General features: G+C 45.5%; 1 protein-coding gene across 3 annotated transcripts in view; it reads left to right on the plus strand.

The window, feature by feature from the left end:
- The window catches only part of UBASH3B (ubiquitin associated and SH3 domain containing B), a 66,209-nt gene that overhangs the window by 26,972 nt on the left and 20,566 nt on the right, over positions 1 to 18,671 (plus strand). The gene's annotated exons all lie outside the window — the stretch shown is intronic.

Genomic DNA, 18,671 nt, shown 5'->3' on the forward strand with positions numbered 1-18,671 from the left:
TATCCTGACTGAACAGATAATTCACTTATAACTATATAATAGTTATATCTATAACTATTATTATACTATATCACTATATTATTAACAGTTATATGAATAACTTATTTTGCTATATCACTATATTATTAATAGTTATGTCTATAACTATTGTTTTACTATATTACTTTATTATTAATAGTTATGTCTATAACTATTATTTTACTATATAACTATATTAATATATTACTATATTATTTATATATAACTATTATTATACTATATCACTATATTAACAGTTATATGAATAACTTATTTTGCTATATCACTATATTATTAATAGTTATGTCTATAACTATTGTTTTACTATATTACTTTATTATTAATAGTTATGTCTATAACTATTATTTTACTATATAACTATATTATGAATAGATGTATCTGTAACTATTATCATACTATATTACTATAACCCTAATACTTTCAAACTAAAGTTTTGACTTCCTAAAGTTAAAATACGTTATAAAATATTATATAGTTAGTAATACCATAATAATAGTAGAGGACTCTTTATTTGTTCAGTGGATGTTATCCTGACTGAACAGATAATTCACTTATAACTATATAATAGTTATATCTATAACTATTATTATACTATATTACTATATTATTTATATATAACCATTATTATACTATATCACTATATTATTAACAGTTATATGAATAACTTATTTTGCTATATCACTATATTATTAATAGTTATGTCTATAACTATTATTTTACTATATAACTATATTATGAATAGATGTATCTGTAACTATTATCATACTATATTACTATAACCCTAATACTTTCAAACTAAAGTTTTGACTTTCTAAAGTTAAAATACTTTATAAACTATTATATAGTTAGTAATACCATAACTATTACTACTGCTATATCTACTTTTTTGTTAATAGCAGAAATAAAAGCAAAGTTAATTTAACATTATACATATAACATTCATCTTAATATTTGTGAAAAACCAACAATATACGTATTTATTACACCCTGCAAGCCCAAATTTCCATCACAAAGGTCTGAAATGTTGGGCAGGGGGCTTGAACAGAAGTTTCTATTGTCATCAAAACATCTTGCTCCCTAAAAATAAATCCCAGTTGGAAAAAAAAATAAAACAAAAAATAAATCCCACGTGGAAAATTTCACCTCTTCTCAACACTGACAAAAATCCCGTGTTGGGTTTGGAAATGGGGAGCTCTCAGGCAGGAAAAAGTTGATTTTTCAGGCTACATAAAGTGCTTAATGCTCGTGGGTTTGGACAAGGTGTGAGGCTGTCACTGGTCTGGCTTTTATCCAGGAACTTTTACTCCTGGTTTTAGCAAAGGTCCTCCAGGCTTTAAAAACCTCAGGGAAGATTTTTCTGTGTGGGAAATGTCTGAAATAATTTAATTGACGTTGATTTGAGAGGAGGAAAATGATGGGAGCTTTAATGAGGAGGTTTTTACATGGTGGTGGATTAATGGTCCCAGAAATGCTCTTGGAGCTCTCCCTGTTAATGGCACAGAGGGACACAGAAAATCAGCCACATCCCAAAAAACTGCCATCAATTTTAAATAATTCTGGGGAACTGCCACAAAGTTTCAGGGTTGGAGTTTCTGAGCTTTTTTTCTCTCCATCCTGCACCTACTCCAACAGAAACCTGCAAAACTCAGGCTCTGACTAAGGGCAGAAACTCCTGGGCCTGGCTTAAAGACTGAGATTTAATTATTAGAACATTAAAACTTGAGATTTATCTTCGTTCCTGTGAGGATTTAGGACACACTGAAGTTGTTTTCTTAAGCTTTTCTTGCCAGACAGGAAGGACATGGATTGACTTTGCCTTTTCTAATGAAACTCACTGATTCTGAAATAATCACTTGATATTAGGAGCTGTGCCATTAAAACATCAACAACAGCAAGAAAGAGGTGAAATTACAGGAGCGAGGAACTCGAATAATACAAACGTGAAAAGGCTTTTAAAATTCTTCAGAGGTGATTATGTCCTCCACACTTTGCTGATTTTAAGTGCCTGATTTCATTTGAAGCACTTCCCTTATAAATTACACACTTAAAAACCTGCTGATGTTGCCTCTAATACTTACAAAAACATCCAATTTTTTACTTTTTTTTTTCCCCATCCCCCATTTTATCTCAGTTCTCCTTGGACAGATAATTTCAGGCAATAATTTCTTCTTCTTTTTAACCTCAGGAGCAGCAGATTAACTCAGTTACAATTACTGGGGTACAGTGCACAGCCTGCAGAAATCTTCAGTTTGTTTTGCAACAGAAAGTTTATTTTCCCTCGTTTTCATTAACTTCACACCTGGCATTACTGATTTGGAGCGAGATTCAGTAGGGAGCTGTGGCATTTCACACACTTGTCCAAAATTCCCACACCTTTCATTTGGAATGTTCAGGCCAGAGCCATTTGGAAGCCACTGGGAATTTTTTCAGCAGCTTTTGGAAGAAATTCTATGGTAACCTAAAGGAAAGCAGCAACAGGCAAAGACCTCCCTACCTCTATTTTGAGCAGAGGATAAAATGCACCCAAAAATAAATAGATTTGTCAACATCAAGCAGCAGAATAGAAGCAAATCCAGCACGAGATTGAGTTACTCCAACCCCCTCAGGACTTTAATAATCCTGCTTTTCCTGCAGATTTTCCCTTGCTGCTCTGCAAGGAAGAAAGTTCTCCATTAGAAAAGGCAAGTAGATTTGATTTCTTCCCTAGCCCATCCATCCACCTGGGTGCCACACAGAGCTGGGATTTCAGACTGGAAATGATGAGGGAATTCATGAGATTCACAGAGGTTCTGTGTTTGTGTCAACACCCCAGAGACAAAAATAGGGGAAAACTCAGAGAAGCATAAATGTGTTCATATCCAGAGCAGTCTCCACAAAGAATACTTTGTGCAGTCTTTTTGTTGTTGTTGGAGTCTTTTTTTTTTTTTTCCTCTTTCCCAGAAGCATCAGCAGTTCCTTAGGCATGTAATTTATGAGAGGCTAAAATCTAAATTATGCATCAAAAAGGGAGAGATGCAACTTCAGGGTAATAACACATTGCAAAAATAACTTCAAATGCGTAGTTCAGAGCAGCCTATAGCAGTGCCCAGTCAGCAAAGGCAGCAGAGAAATAAAAATTACTCTTCCTTACATAAATAAAACTCTTGTGGAGATCTTTATTTTTAAATCTGACAGCAGCAGAGCTGGATCCTGCAGCCCTGCATCCACGGGGAGGGCTGATCCTTCAGAAATGCACTGAACAGAGTATTAAATAATGCAGGAAATCGTGGTTCAGACTGAAAAGAAAAGTTTATTTTTTAGGTTTAACAGAAGAACTCTAACACAGCCCAGGGCTGGTGTTTGTACAAATAAAAGTCCCTTGAGAGCTCTGAGATCCCTTTTTGCCCTCCTTGAGCTGCTCTACAGCAGGGACAGACCTTCCCCTGAATTTCACTGCACTTAGGGGTGGCTGATCTTTCCCTAAGAATTTTTTTATCCAAAAATTATTCTTATTAAAAAACCCATTATTTTAAGTTTTAAAACTTATTATTTAAAACTTATTATTAATAACCTTAGATATTAAAAATTATTTCAGAAAAAAACCCTATTTTTTACCAAAGGTATTTCGCTGAGGATCAAGAAATGGTGAGTCAGACTCACCCTGGGGTGTGCAGGGACCAGGCTGGGAATAATTTACCTCTCACAATTATTTATTTTCTGCCTGTCTGTAGCAATTAGAGAGCCTTGCACTGTGATTTTTGTGAAGGAGCCCTGGGATAACATCACCCATGGCAGGAATTAGCACTGCCAGGGGGAATCTGTGGGTTAAACATGCAGGAAAAAAAGGATGGGGCACAGCAAGAAAAGGCAGAGGGGAGGAGGAATTTCACATAAATTGAGGTGGCAGCAGGTGATTTTCAGGTCTGGGTTGCATCTCATTCTTTTTCCAGGCCATGAGTGATCTGAGATCTTTGAAAAGGCACCCAGAGCACAGCAAAGGTGCCCTGGGACTTTTGGGATGGGGACAGGGCTGGAGCAGGTCCCTGATCAGAGGGGACAATGCCACCAGCACAGGGTGGACAATCCCTGCCTCCACTGCTGGGCTCTGGAGTGGTTTCCTCTCGGAATTCCCTCCAGGGAAAAAAGTCTGTCCTTGCTGGAGCAGGAGGATTTTGAACTGTGCCACAAAAGGAGGGATTCGGCCTGAAATGGCACCGGGAAAGAGAAAATGGGGAAATGTGGGGACAACCCAGATAACAGCAGGGATTTGGTCTGAAATGCCACCAGAAGAGGGGAAAATTCGGAAATCTGGGCATAAGCCAGCCTGAAGTGCCATGAGGAAAGGGAAAAGTGGGAAAATCTGACCATAACCCAGGCACAAAGGAAGGGATTCAGCCTAAAATGGCACCAGAAGAAGGGAAAATGGAGCAATCTGGGCATAACCCAGATAAAAGGAGGGATTCAGGATGAAATGGCACCAGGAAAGAGAAAATGGGGAAATGTGGGGACAGCCCAGGTAACAGCAGGGATTCGGCCTGAAATGCCACCAGAAGAGGGGAAAATGGGGAAATCTGGGGACAACCCAGCCACAAAGGAAGGGATTGAGCCTGGAATGGCACCAGAAAGGGAAAATGGGGGAATCTGAGCCCCAGGCAGGGAAGAGGCTCCGGGAAGGGGTGACACAAAGCCGCCCTCGCTGTTGTCCCACTGTGAGCAGCTGGCACCCAAAATAAAAAGCAGATTCTGCTCTGGGGGCCCAGATGGAGCCACTGCAGCTCCTGTGGATCCAGCAGAGCTCCTGGGGATTGCTGCCAGCAGAAGTGCAGGAGCTCATCCTCTGCAGCTCCCCTCAGCTGCAGGGGCACAGTGCAAGTGTGAAACCCTTGTCTGGGAGGTGACAAAGCCCTCTGGCTGCCTTATGCTGTCCTGGTAGACCAAAAAAAACCCCATCTTTTTGTTTTTGGATACAGCTGGATATAGAAAAACAGCAACTAAGGAGAGTGATAACTCAGGGAGGTGACCTTGGACGTGCAATTTCTTCTCTCAGCTTTTAGTTTCTTGTCAGGGCTGTGCTGGAAATGAAAGCCTTGACTATCACAGCGAGCAAATTCTTATCCTTCACCAATATCAGGGCTCCAGTTAAATGTCAGGGCCAGGGTAATAAATTTTTCCCTCTCTCCTTCTCCTCCTGTGGGTATGTTTACAGCTCCCAGGGAATGCAGTTGTTGAAATACCACCAGAATATGTGATCACACTGTCAGGAGATCCAACAATAATCACTGATTAAAAAGGAAGAATGAAGAGAGTAAGAGCTGGTGGCAGCATTGCTAAATGCTGATCAGCGCTGTAAGACAGCCTTTGATTTTTTAAATTAATTATACATTCCCTCATACTTTGTACTGCTGTAGATTTAATTGGACTCCTTATTTTTAGGCAACTCCAGCAAGAGGAAGATAGGATACAGCTTTCAGCAGCTCAGCTCCAGCCTAATTCTGCCTCATTCGATGCCACTGGGAGCAAAATTAGGCTGATGCTGAGCTCCTGTGAAAGCCTCGTGGTCTCTGTGCAGCTCAGCACGTTCACCTGCCTGGCAGGATGGAGGCATTTCCACCCAGGAATCCAGGCAGAGCTGGGCTCAGCAGCCAAAAAAATCCCCCAACCCCCAAATGGCACCGAGGTCTGTGTGCTACCCAGAGGATTTGCCCAATAATTCAGCTCAGCCTCACTCCACGTGATTTATCTGCACCTTGTTTGCCAAGGTGCTGTGCTGAAGGCACGAAATGTTAAACTGCAGAACAAAGAGGATTGCACTGAATAAAGGGTCTGGTTTCAGCTGCAGCCTGAAATGCTGTATTGCCCCAGGGACGTGGGGACACACAGCAGGGACACCTGCACACTCACAGAGCAATCCTCTTTTGCTGGAACCTCCTCATCTGAGCTTGCCAGGGCTGTCCTGTGGGGCTGCTGGGAGCAGTGGGAGAGGAGGATGAGGAGGGGCTGTGCCTGTGCACACCCTGAGCTGCAGCTGCTGGCCCTGGGTCCTGCAGAGCTGCACCTGGGAGCTCTTCACTGCCCTGCTGGCTGCCTTCTTCTGACACTGTGCCTTGTGCAGGCTGGCCTGGAGCAGAGGCTGGACAGAGCCAAAGAATAAAGCAGGGATTTATTCAAAGGATCTCCTCCATGGATGCACCTTGGGCAGCACAAGAGCCCAGCCAGGGCTGCACCCAGGATGAACCCAAATGGTCCCAAAATGCACGAGCGCTCACGGGGTCTCTCCCTGGGATCAGCTCTGCTCCATGTGCACATTGCAGTTCAGTGTCCAATTCCAGCTCAGCCCCTGCACTCCCATCCTGCTTGTTTTTCTCTCTCCAGCCCACGGGGTTTGTGCTCTTGGGCTGAGATTTGGATCATTTGTCCTTGGTGCCCAGCTGGAGCAGGAATTGTTTTGTGTCCCTGCTCTGTGCAGAGAGCTCCCCATCCCCTGATGTGAACCCAGACCCACACACTGAAGCAGCACAGAACCTGAAAAATATAAAAACTCAAACCTGAGGCATCAGACAAGTTCTTCTTGTTAAAACACACATTCTGCTCTTCTGGCTTTCCCAGGACAGCATTTCCTGCAAGACTCCCTCTGCAGCTGTGCTGTTCACAGTGCTGCTCTGCTTTATGCACAGCCCAGCCCTGCCTCCCCTGTGGATGCACGGCAGGAGATCCACGTGTGGAGCTGCTGAGGTGCCTCTGGGCCTGTGAACAGCAGCTCTGGGAACGCCAGGACCTCTCCCAGACCTTGCTGTTCCCGTGGCTGCAGCCTGTCCTAGGGCTTGAGATATCCTCTGATGCTGGATCACCTCCTAATCTTTCCCAGATGGGGCACTCCTGCAGCTGTCCAAGAACCTATTTTTATTTATTTTCTATCATACAGAAGCTGCAAGACGTGAAATAGCCTTGAGAGCTCTGCCACACTGGGTTTGAATACCTCAATAAGCTCGGGAGCTGTGTGAAGTTGGAGAGACCCAGGGACACACACGGGGTGCAGCACAGTCCTGTGAGCCCCAGCTCCTTTGAGAACCACACCTGAGAGAGGCCTCACTGCACAGAAAAGGTTGAAAGGTGTCCAAGGCCAGGCTGGACGGGGCTTGGAGCACCCTGAGATTGTGCCAGGTGTCCCTGCTGTGGCAGGGGATCAGTGAAATTATTTTTAAGGCCCCTCCCAACCCAAACCATTCTGTGATTCTGTGATTCTGTCACTTACCAGGCATGCCTTGCTGTATCAGCCCCTGAAATTTACTGCAAAGGATTCCTCTCAACTGATAGATTCTCCTTTCTTGCCTATTTTTCACGAGGCAGCTCTTAAATATTTACCAAAAAGGAAGCTCACATGAGTCTAGGTCCTTCACCATGACCACAGGAGCCTGCAGAGCAGACTAATCTTTGAAAACCAAGAGAGCTTTGCAACCAACCTTTGTAAGCACCTGCCACTCATTTCATTTATTCATTTTTCTTGTTCCAGCTCCCAGGAGGCCACTCTGACAGTGGAGGGAGGGGTCTTGCTGGAAGTACAGATATTATTTTGAAGTAGCAACACTGCCAGGTGTTCTCCTCCTTCCTGATGCTTCCTGTGCGTGCCAGTAGCTGGAATTGTCCCTGGATCAGTGATCCCCTCCCAGGGCAGGCTGCCTCCTCGGCAGGATGGAAAGAGGGGCTGCAACAGATGGAAAAAGAGGCTCCTTGTGTGTTTAGGAAAGAAAAACTGCACTTCTCAGGCTGCTTTCTAGATATCAGCCACACACGAAAACCCAGAGAAGATGGGGCTCAGCTCTCAGTTGTAAAAGGTTTTTTTTTTCCCCCATGAATAATTTTAGCAGCACACCCCCACAGCAGCGCTCGCCGAGGTGCGGGGGAGAGCTGAGCTCTGGAAATGAGGTGCTGCTCATGGGGGGGGTGTGTCTGCCTGCCTGTCTGTCTGTCTGTCTGCCAGTACCTGCCTGCAGAGCTCAGCCTGCACAACGAGGGCTCCGGGGCCAGCATCCGTCCCACACAGCCCTGGCAGTGGCAGGAAATGTGTCCCCGCTGCTGGGATGAGGTGTGAGCTGTGGGAAAGGAGGAAAATAAAACATGGGAAGAGCCACTTCATGCTCAGGCAGCGCAGCTCAGCTGGGAGGGCTCGTGGCAAAGGTCTGAAGTGAAGGGAAACCCCAAATGTGCCACTGTTTAGGTACCCAAGCAATCACAGACACCCCTGGAAATTTTGGCCAAGGATGTGTCTCTGAGCTCACACACAAGTTTTTCTCAGGAAAAAGAAATGAGGGCTCTGTCCCTATCTATTCCCACCCATCTGACACCTATTAGGTGTCAAAAATTTAAATTATGGTGGTGTGAGGAGGGGAAAAAGGAGATTTCATTAGACTGTAGTACCCACATGACGTTATTGTGGACACAAAAGCACAGAGCTGGAGCTGAACACCTTTCTGGTGAATCTGGCAGGATTTCAGCAGGGCTCCAGCCCTGGGAGTTCCCATCCCCTGTGCTCAGATGTGCTGGGCACTTTTTAATCCTTACCACTGCTTGTGTTTACCCAGGTGGCTCGCAGAGGGTGAAATGATGGGGGAGAGACCTGCTGAGCTGGTGTTTTATGCTCCACACCACGGCTGTGTCCTGCTGAGGTCTCTGACACGGCTGCAGAACCATTCTGCTGTTAAACAGACATTTGGGGACATGGGAAGGTGAAGTTTTTCGCCAAAAAAAAAAAAAAAGATAATTAAGCCCTGGAGTGACCAATTCTTTGTGGCAGCTGCTGGATGGAGCAGTCTGTAATTAAAGGCTGTGAGAGGGTGAAGGAGGGGAGGGGATGCACTGGGACCACGCCGGGGATGTGCCGGGCCGAGGGCTTTGCCAGACCTTTGCTGCTCGAGGGGATTTCTGTGAGCAAACACCCCAGCAAAAACCACACCCCTGGCTCCTCGCCAGCACCAAATCCCCAGCTTTTCAGGGAGCTGAACAAAGTTCCTTTTATCACAGCAAACACTTGGTTTAAAATCCTTGGAAAAGGTGCTGGAAGGGGAAGAGCCCCAAAGCCTTGATGATTTTTAATAACCTTGCAGCACCTGCTTTGCATAAGAGCAGGGCTGGAGTCTGTAAGTACATGCTTGGAGTTAAAGAGATGCATAAGTACTCTTTGGTGTAGGGATAATTACTAAATCCAGGTCTCATTAAAGTCTTCCTATTGCTTTTTTTTTTTTTTTTTTTTTTTTTTTTTTTTTGTAATTCGCTGACAGATTCTGCAGGATCAGATACAGGAATTAAAAGGCTCTACACTTAGAGCTGACAGGCCAGAACAAAATCAGGAAAGTATGCAAGGAAATCTTCCAAGTCTGTGGTGAAGTTTTCTCATTAAATTCTTAGATCCTTCTTTATCTCATTGTTTCTCACTTTATCACAATTTTTCATTTCCTGTTCCCTTTTAGGCTTCAAACTTATTTATTTTTAATGTGGGGATTTTTTTAACCCTTCCCAAGTGAGGACTGAAACTTTTTGGAGTCTCTTGGTTAGACCTCATGTAACAAAAAATCCAGATTACTGAGCTAGACACTGCAGGGTCATTTTTAATATTTATTCTGGTATTAGAGTCTAAAGTCTGGCCACGAGTTTACAGCTTATCATGATTATAACAGCAAAATAATTGCACAATGTTACAGCTTTTTTATCACCTGAAGACTCCAAAGTGTCCTGAAGGAGACCAAATCCAGCTCCCCAAACTGAAATTCAGAGCAGAGCTTGCTGCCTCATTTGTTTTCTCTTTCCCCTGGTGGAAACTTTGACTTTAGCTGTAGCTCAGTGCTGTAACCACACACTTCAAAATCTCTGAGGCAAGAGCCCTGTGTGTGTTTTCTCACCCCCACATGGGGACTCCCAGCCCCAATTCTGTTCTGGGGGTGTTTTAGTCAGTGGCAAACGTCCCTCATCATCTGCTGCATTAACCCTTTTTCCCCCTTTTCCTACAGCATTTTGGGCTTCTTTGGCCAGATCTCCCATCTGAATATTGACATAATAAATATGTATATAATTAATATTGGCATTATGAATATTGACATAATATTGGCATAATTATTATTGATATAATGAATATTGACATAATGAATATTGGTCTTCACTAGATGACCAAAAAAAAAAAAAAAAAGAAGTGAGGAATAATAATTTGGAATGATTATAACATGAATTTTGTGTATTACTGAAAACAACAAGGCTTCCCAAATTTCCTGAACAGAGCTGTCTAGAGCAGGAGGCTATTTTGAGTCTCTCTTTTTGCCTTTGACCCAACTATTTCAGCACCCCACCCTTCTTCTTCCTTCCACCTTCCTTAATTTCTTAGACTTCCTTCTTGCTGCTTTGCCTGAGTCTATTTTAGGTGTGAGAGCAGGCTTAGCTTCATGCCAGGCGTCCACTTCCCATTTTCCCTCTCTGGCTTTGCCTTTTCAGCAGAGCTGTGAGCCCACAGGCATGCAGAACCTCTGAGAGTCCCCAGCATGGGCACACACTGCCCCCAAAGAAGGGAAAAGCAGCATTGAGGGGAAAGTAAGGGCTCAGAATGAACACAAAAAATGAGCAGGGAAAAGAACGTCAAATTAGGCTGAGTGCAGATGTTGGGGTGGGAGTGGCTGAGCTCACCCATTTTTGGGCAAGCACAGGATATTCCCTTCTTCACTGGAGAGAAAGGGAGTGAAACAGCAAATGGATTTTTGGATTAAATTCTTCCCCATAAGGGTGGTGAGGCCGTGGGAGAACTTTCCAGAAGCTGTGGCTGCCCCTGGATCCCTGGAAGTGTCCTGGAGCACCTGGGACAGTGGGAGGTGTCCCTGGTGGAACCAGATGACCTCCAAGGCCCCTCCAACCCAATCCACCCCAGGATTCCATGATTTGGTTGTGCAGGACCCAAGCTGACAGAGTTTTGACCAAAACCTGTTGTTTGCACCTCAAGCAGAGCAAGTTCAGAGCAATGCTCCCGCCAGCCCCGCGAGGGTGTGCGGCACACAGAGACCTGGAGGGATTTTACACCCCAGGTTTCCTCACCAGATCCAAGGCGAGCAGCTCAGTGCTCTGTTTTGGGGCTTTGGGCCGTGTTGTCCCTGCTCACTTCCTCTCTCAGCCTGGGAAAAGCTCCCCTGAGCTCAGCTTTGTGCAGGGCAAAGCCGCTCTCCACCGCAGCTCCGCACAGGGCTCCTCCAGGCAGGAGCAGCACACCAAAACCTGCTGAGAGCCAGTCCCAGGAGGTCACATCCTTGGTGGCCGTCAGGGCTCGGGTTCCTGGTACAGCCCCGTGTCACCAGCTTCACAGAACAGCAGCTTTCTGGCAAATTGTGCAACTGCGCCGCCCCCAAACTTCCTGTTTTGAAACCCCAAGAAGCTGGAAAATGTTAACACTGGCACTTTAAAGTGCTACTTGTGGCTTTGCTTTTTATTTTTTTTTTTTTTCCCTTTTCTTCCTAAAGAAATTCGATGTTCAGAGGGGTGAATGGGGCTGCTGGAGGACTGGGGGCACAAAGTTCCCCCTCCCCGAATTAGGGTGTGGGGCAGCAGGGGCTGGGCACTGGGGACAGTGCAGAAGGGCTGTGACAGATGGACAGGCAGGAGGTGGCAGTGGGACATTGGTGACATTGCAGCAGCCACCTGGCCCCCTTCCCATTCCCCCAGCAGCTCCACCGGCCCAAACCCGCTCCTGGTGGGAGAAAGACGCCATGGCAAAAAAGACAAAAAAAAAAAGCAGAGCTGTGGCAAATCTCATTCCTGGATAGGGAGAGGAGCAATGAGGGAGAAGAAAGCGCCGTGTTTGTCTCAAATGTGGGACTTAATTTCTTCCCAATCAGCTGACAACTGCTTCCTTTCCTGGCTATCACCGAGCCTCCAGATGGTGCCTTGGAGCATCCTTAAACCTCCAGCTTGGCTCCTTGCAAGGACATTGTCTTCCTGGTTAGCTAAAAATGGATTAATGGCTTTGAGATGAAAGCTGCTCCCTGTGAGTGCCGAGCTCGTGGTCAGTTCTGGCCGCTGTTAAAATCAGGTTTTGAAGGGGATGAGCCCCTGCTGAATGAGCTCCAGTTGTGTGTGGATTTATTTGGTTGCTTTCCCAGTGGTCACAATTCTGCAGAAGCTTTAGCAGCAGCAGTTGTTTCTCACCTTCCTTCACCGAGCCCCCAGTGCCCTGCAGTCACAGGTTTGAGTCTGAACCGGGCAGCTGAGGTGCTGCCAGTTTTTGTGGGTTTATTAGGGAATGGTGAGACATCATTTTCTCAAATTCCCAGCTTCAGGCCTCCTGCTATTTTCAGAGCTTGTTTGAGCAGTAGATTAGCACATGGGGAGAGAAGCTAAAGGAAGTGAACCAGGAAGCCAGACAGCAAATATCATCCAAAACAGAAATTAAAAAGAAAACCAATATCAGGATTATGAGCAAACCTAAGGACAGGGCCTTGCAGCTGAAGGGGAGAATGAAAGGACAGAGGAATTTTGATGGGGTGTGGCCGATTCAAATCAGCCCAAAATCCTGAGCCTTGTTCCTCCTCCATCCTGCAGGAGCTGGACAGCCAAGCCCACGCCTCAGAAAAAGCTGCACTGTTGTTGTTCTGAGGAAGGGAATATCCTGCTTCCTCTCTGAACCCTGTCCCTCTTTGAAAATGGTGAATGGCTGCTACATTCCTGCCTTTATCCCGGCCACTTTTTACAAGCCTGTGCTTCCCTCTCCTTGTGCTTTAACAAGCTGGCTGAGCAGGGGATTAGGGGATGACTCGGTGCACATGTGGGGAGAGAAATCCGCCTTCAAAATCTTACATAACTCCAAAAAGCAAGAGGCACGTGCCCAGGCCCTCATTCTTTGCACACAAAAATCACCATTTCATCCTCCTCCTCCTCCTCCTGTGGCCAGGCTGCAATTTGCTTGTCCTCTGGAAAAAAAAAAAAAAAAAAAAAAGGAACACTTGAAAATGTGGAGATTACAAACACACATTATTACCCACATTTCCCTTTTCCCTCTCCTCCCTGCTAGCAGAGCTCGCTATTCCAGAGCTGGGGATAAGCAGGCAGCCCTTGGGAAGAGGGAGGAAGGGAATTTCCAGCCCCCTTCCATAAACACTGCCGTGACCTGCAGGATGCGACACGGAGAGCTCGCAGTTCCCAGGAGCTTCCCCTCTGGAAGTTGCTGCATTCCAGGCAGGACCTGGGTGTTTTCCACAGCTGGGATCTGCTGCTGGCCCCTGCTGACCTCAGGGGTTGGGAACAGCACGTTCCCAAAGGGGACCTTGGGGTGTAAAACCGGCTGGTGTTCCAGAGGGGATGTGGTTGAGATTAAACTCAGTGAATTCCACGCGAGCAGGGATTTCTCTCTGCCATCAGGCAGGAAAACGGAGAATTTAAGAGGCCGCTGAAGTTTTAAGTGCAATCTTTTGCAAGTGAAATTTGTCTTTTGCCGAGTTTTAACTTCCGAAGGTGGTCAGACTTCCTGGAAATGTTAATCTGTGATTTGGCTGGGTTTTGAAGATGAATGGAAATCACAGACTTTCTGCACTTATTAGATTCTCTTTTGCTTAAAACTCAGTGAAGGGAGAGAAATTAATTACCCTGCCACGCTCTCACATCAGAGTCGTTCTCCTCACAAAAACACCACGGGGGTTTTGTTGTTTTTTCCTTCACAGATGCAGAAAAGGAACATCCCCAACCCCCTGCCCTAAACAGGAACTGGATCCCTGGTGATATCTTCCTGTCCTGGCCCTATTTATAGCAGCAAGGTCACCCAAATAAGAACAGAGGCAGCATCATATGATTTTTTTGGGGGTGGCTGAGTGAGTTGTGCATGGTGAGGATTCAGAGGAGCACAGCACATTTAGGAGGGACACCTCACTGTGGCCATTTCTGTGTGCAGAATAATTAAGAAATTCATAGCACCCAGGAATTTGGGTGGGTTTTTTTCCTACTTCACAGAACCAAGTCATTAATTGCACAGAAATTTTCCTTACAAAGCCATTCCTTAATGTGCAGTTGTTTAGTGAAAGCCTAAAACAGACTCATTCCCCTTGCTGGACTGTTAATAAACAATTAATGAAAACTGCAAAAATTCGGGGATCTGTAAAGGTCACTTGGTGGTCAATTTGGGAAAAAACACACAAAAAATAATTTGTGGAGAATTTTTGACAGTTTTACTGTAGGTTATAGAGCAGAGTTTGAATTTGGGACCTCCCACTCATGACTTTGACATGTAATGCAAGGAGAAATTTAAATATTTAAAAGAAATTTAAATATTGGGCTCCTGACCTGCACCTGCACTGACAGATCTGCTCCAAACAGCAGCTGCAGCCAGAAAATTCCTATTTTTTCCCATTCCCTGGAGCCAGCCAACATTTTGCTTTCTATTCTTTTACCAGAAACCAACAGAGATGCAAGAAGCCAAGCTTTAAATAGATACATAGAGCTAGTTGAATATATGTTTATATAAATATGTTTTATAGGCACAAACAAGGAAAAACCAAGGTGCTTATTTTGTATTCCTAAGGAAAAACGCTCTGTTTGACAGCATCCTTCTTTCAAACTCATTTGGCATAAATTATGGGCTGTAATTCCTATTTTACCCTCTCAGGCAGGCCTGTGAGTGGGACCTGATGAGGAAAAAGAAGTATTTCCATCATATTTTTTTAAAAATCTTTATTTACACAGCAAAATATTTGATGGGCCAAAGACTGAGTGATGAATTCATCCCTCTGAGGGGTTTTGCTCAGGGGGAAGGAGTTTGTGGGGGCTTGAGGGGTGGGATGCAAGGGCAGAGTTGGTCATTTTCTCTCTTTCCTCCATCCCTGCAGGGCTCAGTCCCAAATCCCTGGGTACCTGTGGAGCTGGGGCTGAGGCAGAGGCTGCTGCTGGACTTTTCTGCAGCCTCTGAGAGCAGAAATTCCAAATAAAATCAGGTCCCTCTCACAGGCAGAGCTCTGCTGATGGGACAATTAGTGAAATTAAGGAAGAGCCAATGGAAGTCCCTGCTGGGGCATCAAGCCCCTGAAGTTTGCACGCTTTTTTAGTGATGTATTTTTATCTGCATGATATTTTATCTCAGAACATTTCCCCCCATGCCTTGCTCTTGCTGTTTGCAGTGTCTTTCCTACTTCACCCTCCTTTTTTAAGCTGGGCTTGGATAAAGCCCAACACTTTTTAAACTGGACTAGAAGCAGAAGGCTGAGCTCTCAGCAGAGGGAGGATTTTTGTGTGGTTCTCGTTATGGTCAATGCCTCATTCCCCATTACAGTCATTTCCTCTGAAGCAAATGGGATTTGGCCATCATATTTTATGTTTATTGATACATTTTTCCCAGCTCCATTGACATTCCCCTTTTTTTTTTTGTTTTTTCCCAGCCAGAAGTGACAGGAAGCCAGGAATCCCCCAGCATTAAGGAGTGAAGTGCTGCATCCCTCAGAGCTCTGTGCTCTGCCTCAAAGTGGGGTTAAAATTGGCACATCAGTGTGGGGGCCAGGGCAGCAACACCAATTCTGCTGCAATATTTTGGGGCCAGATGTTTAGCTGAGATATTTCCTGGCAATATTTCACCCTGTTTAACCAGGGACTGAGTGGGGAAAGGTTTTCCTTGGGCCTTGACACTGAGGAGTGTCACGGGCAGGGCTTTGAGGTGGAAGAATCAATTTAATTCTTCCTGGTGAATAAAATACCTGCTGTGCATTTGGAAGTCATTGCTGTTAGGGTTTTCTTTGCCCTTCCCCAGATTCTCCAGAGCTGCAGTTGCACAGAACCTGTGCCTTGCTGTCTGTTCGAAATGATTATTCCATGTTGCTGGGTGCTTTTAAGTGATTTCCCTGCACTTCATCTCAGAAGCCAAGACTAGGAGGAGCTGGGTGCCCCAGGGGACCAGCAGTGCTGCACAAAGCTTCTGAACCCATTTTGCACCACCAGAAACAGTTACTCAGTGATACCATCCAGTAAATTCTGAAAAAAATAAGTAATTTTCTTCCTTTTTCCTCTTTTCTGGTTCATCTGAGTCACTATTTTTTTCTACAATGCTCCAGCCAACACTTGGTACCCAGTGTGAGGAAATGTGAGCACCTAAGCCATAATTTGTCACCTAATTAAGTGACCTGATTTTCTCAGGAGCAGGATGCGTTTTCCAGCTCCCACTGCACTCAGCAACTGTGAAAATCAGGCCACTTTGGCATGGCTGGGACCAGTTTTGAGTACTCAGCTTCTAAAAAGCTGATTTTGGCCTGGGAGCTGGAGGATGGGTCCTCTCCAGGTTTTGGTTAAGGTGGGATTTTGGGAGGAAAGCAGAGACTTACCAGTAATCAGCATCATTCCTTGCACTAAATTAAAAAAAATAAATAAATAAAAAAGGAAGAAGTCTCTCATTTGCAGGTCCTGGGATAAAAATATCCTCTGGCTTTGTTTGCTTTATGCAGCATTTCCTCCTCACAATGAAAATTAAATTGACAAGGGGGTTGGTTGTCCCTGTGGATGATGGAGGCAGCTCTGGAAATCCCAGGTGAACAAAGGTGTGGCTCCAGCCTCGTGTTCTCTGCCTCCCCTCAGCTCTGCAGGAGCTGCAGTTAATTCCAGCAGTGCTCCTCTGTGGGGTTTGTTCCAAAGAATCATCAGGTCATGAAGGAAAATGAGGGAGGGTGGGAGAGCCTGGACTGTGCACAGCTCCTCCAGAGCTCTGGGCGTTTGTTCCAAAGAATCATCAGGTCATGAAGGAAAAGAGTCCCTGAGGGGGGGTGGGAGAACCTGGACTGTGCACAGCTCCTCCAGAGCTCTGGGCAGAGGAAATCCCGGAGAGGGCCAGAGCTGCTCCGGGAGGGCAGGCTTCACTGCCAGCCTTCAGGGGAGAGTTCTGCAGAGTCACATCTCTCTTGTGAAGAGCAAAGACAGCCCCGGCAGGAGGGGAGGGAGTGAGCAAGGGCAGCACAGCAAATGATGGAAGCAGGGCAGGAAGAATCCCCAGGCATTGCTCCCAGAGAGGTGCCCCTTATCCTTTAGAGAGATCCTCCTTATCTTTTAGAGAGATCCTCCTTATCTTTTAGAGAGATCCTCCTTATCCTTTAGAGAGGTGCCCCTTATCCTTTAGAGAGGTGCCCCTTATCCTTTAGAGAGATCCTCCTTATCTTTTAGAGAGGTGCCCTTTGTCTTTTAGAGAGATCCTCCTTATCTTCTAGAGAGATCCCCCCTGTCTTTTAGAGAGTTCCCCCCCACCGTCTTTTAGAGAGGTGTCCCTTATCTTTTAGAGATATGCCCCCTTATCTTTTAGAGGTCCCCCCTGTCTTTTAGAGACATTCCCCTTATCTTTTAGATAGATTCCCCCCATCTTTATTATAGAGTCCCCCCTTATCTTTTAGAGAGATATCTCCTATCTTTTAGAGAGGTACCCCTTATCTTTTAGAGAGATTCCCCTTATCTTTTAGAGAGCCCCCCTTATCTTTTAGAGAGTTCCCCCCTATCTTTTAGAGAGGTGCCCCCCTATTTTTCAGCTCCTTTGCCTGAGCTGCTTTCCAAAGCAAAGCACTTTCTGCTTTGCACAGAACACTTTCCAGAGCAGAGCAAGGTCAGCAAGGCAGGAGCCCCAGCCCACAGCGTTCACCACCCCAAATCCACCAAATCCATCCTCCCAGAGGGCAGGTGCTGGCCCAGCACTGCTGATCTCCAGGGAATGCTGGCAGATAAGGGCAGCAAAACAGCGTGGGGAGGAAGTGTATTCATCACCACACATTTGCAACACAGCTCTTTATTTCTGTTTTTTTTTCTTTTTTGTTTTTTATCATTATCAGCATTATCTTTCTGCCTTCCTCTTACCCTCCAAACGAACCAAAATGTGTGTGTTCACAGGGTGGGGAGGCTGAAGCACAGCTGAGTCAACAGCACATGGCTGGGGGCTGGGGGTGACCTTCAGGAATGTCCTCTGGGGGTGTCAGAGCATTTGGAAAGCACTGCAGACACAAGGGGTGACACAAGCATGGCCACAAGCCCTGGAGGGTCCCTGACCCCAGACCCACGGGCTGGAGCCTGGATCTGCTCCCTTTCCCTTTAGGAAATCACCTACTCATGGGGAATTCTGCACCCTCCCCAGCTGAGCTCCTGTCTCTGCCTCATGACCCTAAAATTTCTGTCATTTTCTGCCTTCTTCACTCATAATTCTCGCTCCATTTGGGTTCTGGGTGAATCCCTCCCTTTGGCTGTCCCTGGTGCCACAGGGCTGAGCTGATCCACAGCTGGTGTCGAGCACTTGGAAAACATAATTCCACGTTTAAAGCTGTTACTTGTGCTGGTGTGCTCAGAAAACTTGCTGAACAGGAGAGCTGGGTGTTCCCAGATGCAGGGAAAAGGGATTCAGAGACATCCTGAAGGGAAAGAAGCAGAAGAGCAATTTGAGTACAGCAAGGACTAAAGGGAACTTTTCTAAGCTGGAAAATCTCTGTTTGTGCCCTCTCGTGGCTGTTGAATTTTTCTCCTCCTCGCTGCAACTCCTGCATTTTAAGACCCAAATCTTTGGGGTTTCATGCTGAAATTGCCAGCAAAAAGACCATTAAATGCTGGTGTTTCTCTGTCCAGAAAAAGTGGGGAATTGGGAAAACCCAGAGGTCCATAATTCATGTTTTGTGCTGGCTGCATGACTTTGTCCTTCA

The sequence above is a fragment of the Onychostruthus taczanowskii genome, unplaced genomic scaffold (assembly GCF_017590055.1).
Source record: "Onychostruthus taczanowskii isolate IOZ18803 unplaced genomic scaffold, ASM1759005v1 scaffold43, whole genome shotgun sequence".
In the NCBI taxonomy this organism is placed as follows: domain Eukaryota; kingdom Metazoa; phylum Chordata; class Aves; order Passeriformes; family Passeridae; genus Onychostruthus; species Onychostruthus taczanowskii.